This window comes from Neovison vison, chromosome 5 (assembly GCF_020171115.1).
Source record: "Neovison vison isolate M4711 chromosome 5, ASM_NN_V1, whole genome shotgun sequence".
Taxonomy (NCBI): Eukaryota; Metazoa; Chordata; class Mammalia; order Carnivora; family Mustelidae; genus Neogale; species Neogale vison.
The window spans coordinates 57,148,736-57,160,739 of NC_058095.1; positions in this window are offsets into that span (position 1 = coordinate 57,148,736).

Sequence of the window (12,004 nt, forward strand, 5' to 3'; positions counted from 1 at the left end):
AGGCTCCCTGCTAAACAGAGAGCCTGATGAGGGGCTCGATCCCAGGACCCTGAGATCATGACTTGAGCCGAAGGCAGAGGCTTAACCCCCTGAGCCACCCAGGCACCCCCCGTCCTCATTTTGTTCACAGGAAACCAGTGACTCCCAAGAAGCCACTCCACCCCCCCCTTTTTTTTTAAAGATATTTATTTATTTATTTGACAGAAATCACAAGTAGATGAAGAGGCAGGCAGAGAGAGAGAAGGAAGCAGGCTCCCTGCTGAGCAGAGAGCCCGATGCAGGATTCGATCCCAGGACCCCGAGATCATGACCCGAGCCGAAGGCAGCGGCTTAACCCACTGAGCCACCCAGGCGCCCCTCCACCCCCCTTTCAAGTGGTGGCTTTCAGTCTCAAACTTCACATACCTCCCACAGATTTGGGGTTTGGGTCCTCCAGATTATTCTCCACTCCCTTTGAAGAAAATCTTGCCCCATTTTAGGCTCACACCATCCTACTAAATCACTTTCACCCCCTATTTGATATTCTGCTGGCTTCCCAATCATTGCCTATGAGAGAGACAGCCAATTGTTCCGCCTTATCTGATTCCTCCTCTACAAATATAACCTTCAAGTACTTTAGCAGGGGTTGTTTGTGTTCAAAATAAAGATGATGTCTCCTAGCTGCTCTTAACAGGTGGGGCTATATTCTGACCAACAGGAGAGAAAATGTTTACAACTTTCAAGTGTTCTTAAAGAAAGGGTGGATGCTTCCCTTCAGCTCTTTTTGCTTCCGGCCCTCTGGACTGAAGACGTAATTGCTGGAACTCCAGCACCAATATTGGACCAGGAGGTAGATTTTGGAATTGGCATCACGTGGTGCAGAGTAACAAGATAGGAGGAGACTGGGTGTCTTGACTTTGAAGAGGGCGTGGGAGACAAACTTCCATCGTGTTTCGCCTCGCTTTGGTGTTTTCTATCACTTGGAGCCAAACCCTATCCTATTGCACCCATCCTAACTCCCTCTCATTCTTCACAGGCATTGGTTCCTGGTTCCGAGTCTTGCTGTCCACCTCAGTCACTTTCATTGTCCTAGATGCACATCAATGACCACTGAACACTCTAGACCTTTCTCCAATGACTTTCTCTATTCCGCCTTGGCCAACCACTTCCCTTGGGTTTCACCATCTCCCACATCTGCTGTACCTCCAAGCTTACTAACCCAGCACCCTACCTGTGACCATAACTTCCCTTCCTTTTAGCTTCTTTCTTCATCTTCAGTACTCCGAGATCTCAAAGTCATCAGGACCTCCCGCTCAGTAACACCATCCCCCCAATCCACTTCTTTCTTACCCATTCGTCTGACTTCGAGGCATAACTTATCTGATGCCCTCTAAGTTGCCCAAGTATCTTTCCACATTCCCTTGTGACAAAATCCAAACCATCAGCTTTCTCTGAGAAAGCCAGACAACAGGGCCGACTGTCTCCTAAATTCATCCTGACCCACCCATGGGGGAAACAGAACGGGAATTAGAAATGAGAGGCAGTAAGCAGACACTCTAGTTGAGCAACAGTAATAATTTTCCATGGACGGATAGCAACAGTTCTCCACTTGAGCTCTAAAAAAGTCACTTAAGGGCACCTGGGTGTCTCAGTTATTAAGCCTCTGCCTTCAGCTTGGGTCATAATCCCAGAATCCTGGGATTGAGCCCCAAATCAGGCTCCCTACTCAGTGGGAAGACTGCTTCTCCCTCTCCCACCTCCCCATTTGTGTTCCCTCTCTTGCTTATGTCTCTCTCTTTGTCAAATAATTCAATAAAAATCTTTGAAAAAAAAATAGAATTTTAAAAAGCCACCTCGAGGCGCCTGTCTGTCTCAGTCAGTGGAGCATGCAATCCTTGATCTTGGGGTTGTGTGTTTGAACCCCACATTGGGTGCAGGGATTACTTTAAAAAATTGTTTTAAAAAATTGTTTTAAGATTTTATTTATTTGTCAGATAGAGAAAAGAGAGTAGAAAGCAGGGGGAGCTGCAGACGAAAGGAGGAGCAGAGTCCCTGCTGAGCTGGGAGCCTGATGCAGGTCTCGATCCCAGAACCCTGGGATCATGTCTCGAGCCAAAGGCAGACGCTCAACTGACTGAGCCACCCAGGTGTCCCAGGATTACTTTTTTTTTTTTTAAGATTTTATTTATTTATCAGAGAGAGAGAGGGAGAGCGAGCGAGCACAGGCAGACAGAATGGCGGGCAGAGGCAGAGGCAGAGGGAGAAGCAGGCTCCCCGCTGAGCAAGGAGCCGGATGCGGGAATCAATCCCAGGATGCTGGGATCATGACCTGAGCTGAAGGCAGCTGCTTAACCAACTGAGGCACCCAGGCGTCCCCCAGGATTACTTTTTAAATGTTAAAAACAAAAAGAAAACAAAAAACAAGCCTCTTTTAGGAGCACCTGGGTGGTTCAGTCAGTTGAGCATCCGAATTTTGATTTCTGCTCAGGTCCTCATCTCAGGGTTGTGGGATGGGAGCCTTGTGTCGGGCTCACGCTGAGCATGCGTGGAACCTGCTTGGGATTCTTTCTCCTTCTCCCTCTGCCCTCCCCCTGGCCCCCCTACCCCGGACCTCATTCACACTTGCTTTCTCAAAAGACAAAACAAAACAAAACTTCCATGGCAAAATCTAAAGCTAACCATCGAGTCCTGTCCTTTTTTGGACAGGTCAACAGCTCAATACTGGGAACTCCATACACCCTTTTCCGCCCCAGTCACTGCTGCGAAAGTTCCCCACATCGCAGCCATACACTGAGCTACGTGTCCCTCCAGCGACGGTCTCTTCAGTCATTGAGAGCGGGAACTGCATCTCCACCCTCCCCTATATCCTCCCACCTAGTGTGGCACCTGTCACCCTCTAGGAACACAGGAATAAATCTGAATGTTAACATTAGTAAGGACCGATACACTCGGGGATTTTTTGTTTTTATTCTTTATAAAGAGTGAACTCAGTCTGGTTTCCGGTGGCTCGGCTTGGCAGCTCCTCTCAAGCATTTTTTCCTTTTACTTCCTTTCTCTAGGGGTTCAAAGTTACAAGCTCTTGTCATCGCATCAAATGAGGGACACTGTGTGTGTGTGTGTGTGTGTGTGTGTGTACACTCAGGTTGGGGTGGAGGGATGCCAGGCCACTAAGTCTTACATTTTTCTTAATTTAGCACCTGCCTGGCAGCCAGCAGGCCCCCCTGGGGGCGGGCAAGCCTATTTCCCTACCTCCTGCTCTAGTCAAGACCCTGGGTAGAGGGGCGCCTAGGTGGCTCAGTGGGTTAAGCCTCTGCCTTTGGCTCAGGTCATGATCCCAGGGTCCTGTGATCGAGCCCCCACATCAGGCTCTCTGTTCTGTGATCGAGCCCCCACATCAGGCTCTCTGTTCAGCGGGGAGCCTGTTTCCCCCTCTCTCTCTGCCTGCTGCTCTGCCTACTTGTGACCTCTCTCTGTGTGTCAAATAAATAAATAAAATCTTTAAAAACAAACAAACAAAACCCTGGGTGAAAATAAAAGAAATTTCAGCCTGTCCTTAGACACCTGAGGGCAGCACCCAGTCAGATGGTGGAAGCCCCCCACCTACACTCCATTCCTCTACCCCCCACCCCCAGCCGCCCCGTACTGGGTTGGAGTACTGTCTTGGGCTTCAAGGAAGACCTTGCTGTGTGAGCAGCGCACTAGGAGTGCCTGCGACCGTGAGTCATTTCTTCCAGGGAAGGGATGGGTTGGTGCAGCTTTGCATGCAACAGAATGGGATAAAGGATGTGAAACAGGCCTACTGGATCTCTCATTCAGGTAAGATAAAGCTCAAGGGCCTCCTGCTAGGAGGGAGGGAGACTGTCATATTGAGCCATCTCCATGGAGGGTCATTCAGGGGAGGCTAGGGTGCCGTGGGAGCTCCCCGCAGGGACTGGGGACCCAGCTTTCAGGCTCAGGGAGGGATCCTGGGACTAACTGAGTGAGGACTGAGGGAGGAGTCGCAGCTTGTCACAGGGAAGAGGGGAGGACAGCTGAGGAAAGCAGAATGGTCCTAGCAAAGCCTCCCAGGCCAGCAACATGGTGACTTAAGGACCTGAACGCAGGTGAGAGTCTGGAACGTTCCCTGAATGGGGGGAAAGAGGACAGGCACAGTGAAAGACCCAGCAAAGCACGTTAGGGAACCTGAACTCCATCCCGAGAGCAATGGGGAATCTCTCTGGGAAGGGTTTATTGAGGACAGAGACAAGACTGCGGCTGCCCCTCGGAACAATTTGTTACTTAAACTGTAACCCTTGGAAGATTTTATAGTTAACCAAGCACATTCAAAGAACTCATCTAACTAACAGCGGGCACTTCTGGGAAGAGAAAGGAGCGATAACGGGAAAGGGAAGCAGGCGGTTTTCATTCCACCCTGAGCTGACCAGGCGTTCCCAGGTGCTCAGCTTCCCTGAAGCAGGCGGGGTTCCGCCCTGGGCGGGCCAGGTGTTCCCGGCTGCCCGGCTTCGGGGAAGGGGCGGCCTTCCGCCCTGAGTAAGCCAGGTATTCTCCCCAAAGACCTGTTGCCAGTATATGTATTTCTTAAGGCCATATTTAAATGTGCTTGGTAACTAGTAAAATCTTCAAGAGTTACAGTTTAAGTAACAAGTTGTTCGAGGGGCAGCAGCATCTCCCCCCTTTTGTTTGTGAAAAAGTAGAAAAGTTGATTTTGCAGCTTCTTGATTTTTCAGTCGTTGGAGGGATTTTCGCGTGCTTCTGAGGACTAAGCATAAAAAGATTATAGCAGTAAGAAGAATAATCAATCCACCTGTAACACCAAGACCAGTTTGTGTGATCCAAGTAGAAGGGTTTAAATCAGACAGAATATCATTAATTCTTTGAGTAAAACTCACTCCTGGAACAGATTGTAATGATGAGTAATACTTAGAATCATATCTTGAAGTTGTTTAATATCTAAGGTTAGATTATCACCATAATGGTTAGTAATATGTCGCCGAATTTTGCTCCAAGATACTTCTGATTCATTATAGGCATGGGGAGTAACACAGAAAGAAGAAACATTCCAATCACATAAAGTATGAAGTCTAAGCTTTATATTCTGAAGTTCATCTCCTATATATATCATGGCCATTTCTAAATCAGAGACACATTCATCTAATTTTTGATCTATGAATTTGTTGATTCCAGGCCTTAATAGCATTCTCGTGCCACTTCTGCACAAATTGTGTAGTTTGTACAGTTTGATGCAAGGCCATATCTGCAGTGGCCACTGTAGCAGTAATGGCTATAATTCCTAGAATAGCTGTTATAAGTAACCCAACAAATCTTTTTGTTCTATGGACCCAGTTCTTCAACACCTTTAAAAGTATATGTACGTCTGGAGAGCTTTCCCAAACACGGTGGGGTTTCACCGGTAGCCAAATGCCTATTCTTCTTCTAACTATGAGAATGACAGAATTATCTTTATAAACATTCTTATCTACACAGGTGAACATCTTACAGTTTAGACAGTCTATTTCTCTATCACTATGAATAAAAGTCATTTTTCCAATAACAAAAACATAGGGATCTCTAACACAAGCTCTTACCCATTCTTCACCCATGAGGAAAAAAGAAAATGCATAGTTAGACTGATGAATGTAAGAGCCATTCCAAACTCTTACATGACTTAAAGTGGTAGTGACCTTCCATAAATTCTTTTGTCTTTTATGATAATCAACAAAAGGAGATGGCATAGAAAGTCCTTGCCCAAGCCACACCAGAGGTGCATCTCCTGAAGCTAAGGTTTGCGGTAAAATGGGGTCATCAAAAACTTGCCCTTTTAACTTTCGATGAGGGGAGCAGGGTTCCCCAGTGCAGTTGGTGACTGCCATCCCCTTAGGGGACCAGTCCCATACAATTCCATAGGAATCATTTATAATAATACTGGGATGAGAAGCTCTACAATCCTTCCATAAAGGGCGAATTCCCTCATCTGACCACATTTGTGTAGGTTTGCATTTGGGAATAGGGGGTGCTGCGTTATAGCTAGGACCCCGATATTTGTAGGCTTGGAATCCTTTAATGGAGAGTAAATGTAACTGAGCTTTAGCCAAATAATTGTTAGTAGGAAGGTCCACCAACCATCTCTGAATACCAAGGACAAGGCAACTGGAATGATTGACGATACATATTGGCCTATTTTGATATCCAAAAGTAAGATTAATATTTGTGCCCTGCTTGCCCACAGTTGAAACATTGTCCTTTAAATTTTCCTGTGGTCAGAGCAGCCATTGCTTGAGCTAACAAATCAGCTTTATAGGTCTCTGTTCCTACTCCTTGACATAGCTTAATATAATCTGTCAATGTTCCCTTGCCTTTAAAGGGTGCTAGCAACTTCTTACAATCAGAATTAGCATTCTCATAAGCCAATAGTTGCATAATGGTATCCACAGCCTCAAGATTATTTATCTGTCTTCTGACAGCCTCTTGCAATCTTGCAATAAAATCAGTATAGGGCTCTCTTGGACCCTGTACCACTTTTTGAAAAGAAGAGCACTTATCTCCCTGAGATTCTATTCTCTCCCTTGCTCTCAAACAGCAACACCAGAGCTGCTCAACAGCTTGATCACTCATCAATACCTGGTCTCAAACCTGGACCCATGGTCCGAGACCCATGAGCTGTTCCATGGAAATAGGAATGTTATGAGCTCTATTATAGGCAGCTGCTATTTCTGCTTGATCTTGCCACCATGTTTTGAATTGCAAGAACTCACTTGGAGATAGAACTGTTCTTGCTAGCAATGATCAATCCGTCGGAGTAAGTCAATTGCCTTCTGTGATGCCTTGAATAATTCCCGTTGTAAATGGAGAATTAGCTCCCTAGTTTTGTACTGCCTGTTTTAGTTCCTTCAACAATTTGAAGGGAAATTGCTCATGCTTGGCCTCATAGACACCATTAGGATTGTTAGGATCATGTCCTGGAGCGACATGTTCTATAATAATAACCAGGAAATTAAAATGCAAGGCATCTAGGTCTCCCGCTCACTGTGCTTCAAGGAGGCCTTTCTGAACAGCCGATAGCATGTACTTTTTTCTTTTTCATTAAATGGTGCCTTCTTATAGAACGGCGGAGCCAATGGCGACAGTGGCATGGGCACTTTTTGTTCTGTTACTGGAGGAGGAGGAGGAGTTTCCTCCTTTCTATATTCCTTTCTGGTGGCCTTAATAGTTTCTTTCTTCTCCTGGATGGCATGTTCAGGTTCCTCTTTTTTAGTTTCTCCTGAACATTCATTATCGTTTTCCGAATCGTTTGTAAAGTCTCCAAAACGGAGCGAATGAGGGTCCAAGTAGGCCATATAGTGACTGGAATTTGCTTTCCTTTCAGATATGCAAGTTTTAACTCGTGACCTACTTTTTCCCACGTTTGTAAATCTAAAGTCCCTAATATAGGGAACCAGGAGCAATGTTCTTCAATTACCTTTAAAAGCTCCTTAAGTTGGCCCTCGCTGACTTTTGCTCCTCCCGCCTTCAGGAGCTTTCTCAATAAATAAACGTTAACGGCGATAATCGTTTGTGCTCTCTAGATTACCCATACCCTGCGATAATGGCCCACAACTTACCAGCAGGAAAAAGGCACGGCCGTGCAAAACTCACGTTGGGGCTTCTTCTGTTTCATTTCTGATCAGATCAGGTCTGGTCTGGCCCCAACCCTGTTCGGGCGCCACTTGCCCCTCGGAACAATTTGTTACTTAAACTGTAACCCTTGGAAGATTTTATTAGTTACCAAGCACATTTAAATATGGCCTTAAGAAATACATATACTGGCAACAGGTCTTTGGGGAGAAGGACAATGTACGACAGTGAAGTTGGGCAGCCGAGAACGCCCGGCCCGTCCAGGGCGGAACTCCGCCTGCTTCAGGGAAGCCAAGCACCTGGGAACGCCGGGTCAGCTCAGGGTGGAATGAAAACCGCCTGCTTCCCTTATCCGTTATCGCTCCTTTCTCTTCCCAGAAGTGCCCGTTGTTAGTTAGATGAGTCCTTTGAATGTGCTTGGTTAACTATAAACCTTACTCTCCTCCTTGCTTGCCTGCAAGATGGGACTAACGTTTGACTTTTCATCAATCCTTCTGTTGCCTATTTTCTATCCAATAAAAGTGAGACTGTGGAGTTGCTCCTGGCAGCAATTCTTTTTGACTGTTGTCCCCTGCTCCCAATCTCTTGCAGCTGACTTGTTTGTGCCTAATTCTTCTCTCGTCGCCGACTGGAAGAGACGTCCACTCAAGCCGCAGAGGAGGATGTGGGGAGTCCGGTAAGAAAGCACAGCCCTCTCCAGGCAGGAAATCCTGGCTGGACTGGGGCGGTGGAAACGTCCATGGGGAGGAATGGAAGGATTCCAGAGATGCTAGCAGCGTTGCCAAGAACTGGATGTGGCGGGAGGAGAAGAGAGCAGAGCCAGTGGTAAAGCTTGGATCACTGGGGAGGGATGATCTCACCAGCTGTGATTGGAACGCAGGGGATGGCACACATTTGGGAGGTGACAGGTCAGCTTCAGACATGTCAAGTCTAGTCTGAGGGGTTAGTGGGATGCCAGAATGGAGGTACCCAGCAGGCAGACAGGAGAGATCTGGGATGGAGATGACTGGGGAGTCCTGGGTGTATGTACTGAAAGGTCATCTAGGAAGGTCCTGCTAATCCGTGTTTAAGGGACTGGCAGAAAAAATAGGAGGCTGAGGGGCTGGTTTCCCATGGCCTGAGTCACTGGAGTATCCTGGGTCACCCATGGGAAGGAATCCAGGGCAACAGAAGGAGCTAGGGAGCCAGCCCAAGTCCTTCACCGCTGAGTCCTGGCTTAGCTGACCTCCTTTTCACCCCGAGGCAAACTCTTCTGGCCCCCAGATCCTTTTCCCACGGAGTGCATGCAGCCCTCCCCACTCCCAAAACTTCCCCTGTGGCTGGTTACAAGGAAATGACCTTAGCCAAATAAACAGATAAAAAAGAACAAAGTTTTATGTGGCACTTTGGGGGCTGGGACCCCATGGACTTCCAAGGGCACCTCCTATGAGAATGTAGTGTACCTCCCTCCCTGTGAGGGTCCCCCAGATTCTGAAGAGCTGTGACTAGAGGACCCCTCCCCACTCTCACTTCCCTCAGATGCAGGCCAGGCCACCAGGGGGGTGTCTGCCACGGTGCACCCCCTTTCCCAGTTCCCCGCATCCAGACGTCGTCCTCCTCTCGTTTCTGGAATACACGATGTGAGGTTCAGGGGGGCAAGATCCGTGGAGAGCTCAAAAATGAGGGTTTCTCCAGGACCGAGCTGGGAGAACACGGAACTCATTCTGAGGCTGTGCGCCCTTTGCCAAGTCTAGGCAAAGAGAAGGTCCTCGGGAAGGAACGTCACCGAGTATGGTCACAGAGCGCAATTATCTCTGGGTCACTGACTTGGGCAATCCTAGGCCCAGAAGGAGGGAGGGCAGGAACAGCGACGCTGGACTCCACCACTGGGAGGTGGCAGGAGGGAAGAACCCAGTCTGGTGACTTAACGGCGGAGGACAGAGGTTCGCTCGCCTCTCTGCCCAACCCACAACCAACCCTTTCCCCACCCTAGTTGGTCATTGGCGTTGCCATTGTTCTTGACCCGGCTTCCATTGGGGACACCACGCTTTCGCTTTCCAGATCACCCAGATTATGGTTTCTTTATTGCTTTTCTGGCTCCATCTCTTCCTCTCCTGTCTCTTTCAGCTTTACCCAGACCCTCGTCCCCTTGAACATGGGATATCACAGATGACTTCTTCTGTTGCCCCCTAACTGGTCTAACATCCTGGAGGAACATTGGACACCATGAGTTACTGGCTGTTTTCCAAAAGACCACCCTCACTGCAGATGCCAGGCGTAAATCTCATGGGTCCACAAGTCACCCACGTTTCTGGCCAAGTGGCTCTAAATTCTAGGGTCCCTGCCATGCCCAGACTATTCAGTAAGTCACCTGGACAACTCGCAGAACTCAGGAAAGTGCCAGACTTGGGATTCTTGTTTCACTGTAAGGACAGGCAAAGGTAAGTTCTGGAAGGTCCTAGAAGCAGAACTTCCAAGCCCCGTCGCCCAGGAGACAGGGTGTGTCACCTCCGGGCACATGGGTGTGTTTACCATCCAAGAAGCTCCCCTAAGCCTCAATGCTCAGCATTTTTATTGGGGCTTGGGGTTTTATTGGATTGATATCTAGTGGCTCGAAGCACCAACACTCTCAGTCACACAGTTGGTCTCTACGGTGTGGCTGACCCCCATCCGGATTCCTCCCTTTGCATCAACAATCAGTCATCTCATTACTGTAAACTATCAGGGCCCACCAAGAATAACAAAGAACTCCTGTCACTTGGAAAATCCCAAGGATTCAGTTTCCCTCCTAAGAACCAGGAACGAGGGCCAAATTCTTCCTGGTGCAACATCTCTTGACTGGTCTTGATGGGTAAGTAACCTCTTGTCTTTTAAGCAATATCCACTCAAAAAATATTTAGAGGCAGCCCCCCGCTTCCCTCCTGCACAGCTCAGGGAGAAGCTAAACGTGAATGATGGGTACAGTCCCTGACCTCCTGGTGCTCAGAATCCACTGGAGATTAGAGCATTACAACACAGTGGGGAGCCTGAGGTCGGGACAGGAAGGCCGAGCCACGGGCACCCTCAGAAGGAGCAGTGAACTGTGGCAATGAGCCAAGGAAGAGGGGGAGAAAAAGTTCTAGGTGGATGGCATAGGTGTCAAAGCTGAGAGGCACAAAGGAAGCTGACCAGTCAAGGGGCTGAAGGAAGTTCAGAGGACTTTGCATCTAGAGCACGAGGGGAGAATGGAGAGATACAGGGCTGGAAAGTTCTGTGGGGGGTGCTGGGTGACGGCTACAGGCTCAACCCCAGTACAAGGACACGCTGTGTTTTCCTCAAACACAGCATTCATGATGCCAGGCCTTTGTTTAGAAACCTACTGTGGTTACCCCTGAGCTTCTGCGGCTTGGTGCTGGGCCAGAGCTCATAATTCATAGCTGGGTTTCTTAAGCTCCAATCAATCAGTTTGGATGGGAAATGGTTGCACTTTTTTCCAGTGAGCTCTTGTTTGAAATTTTGTGTCTCCTATAAGCGCGACTGTAGATCCGAGAGCCCAGCAGTATGAGGAGTAACAGAGCGTCTGTGTTACGCGTTATACCCACCAGACCTGCTGCTAGACCTTGCTAACAGAATAACAAAGAAGCACATTTTTATTCAAACAAAAATCTGGAGTTTTAATTTCGATTATTGTATTTAACTATATTCATTTCCTGGGGCGCCTGATGGGGCTCAGTAGATTAAGTCTCTGGCTCTGGCTCCAGTCATGATCCTGGGGTCCTGGGATCGAGTCCTGTATTGGGCTCCCTGCTCAGTGGGAAGCCCGCTTTCCTCACTCCCTCTGCTGCTCCCCCTGCTTGTGCTTTCTCGCTTGCTCTCAAATAAACAAAAAACTTTTTTTTTTTTAAAGATTTTATTTATTTGACAGAAATCACAAGTAGATGGAGAGACAGGCAGAGAGAGAGAGGGAAGCAGGCTCCCTGCCGAGTAGAGAGCCCGATGTGGGACTCGATCCCAGGGCCCTGAGATCATGACAGAGCCGAAGGCAGCGGCTTAACCCACTGAGCCACCCAGGCGCCCCAACAAACAAAAACTTTAAAAAAAAATTTTCATTTCCTTTGTATCCTTACATATTTTATGAATTGGAATAAATGTCATCCTGAGTCAGGGGCTGTGGGTCTCGCCAAGCTGTCAAGGGGATGCTTGGGAGAAAAAAAGGTTCAGAACCTCTGTTTAATAGAAACATGTGTTGCCCCAAATTGATGCTTGAGTTTGGGTGTACTGAGCCGTCTCCCTGGTGCAAGTGCATCCCTTCCACCTCCTGTGCCCTCAGGGTGCTCTGGGACACCTGTCCCCAGAGAAACCAGCAACGTCAACAGCGGGCAGGGCATCAGATAAGGGAGTGTCCTTCAGATAAGGGGACAAAATCCCATCAGTTGTAGGTCTAGTTCAACCAGTG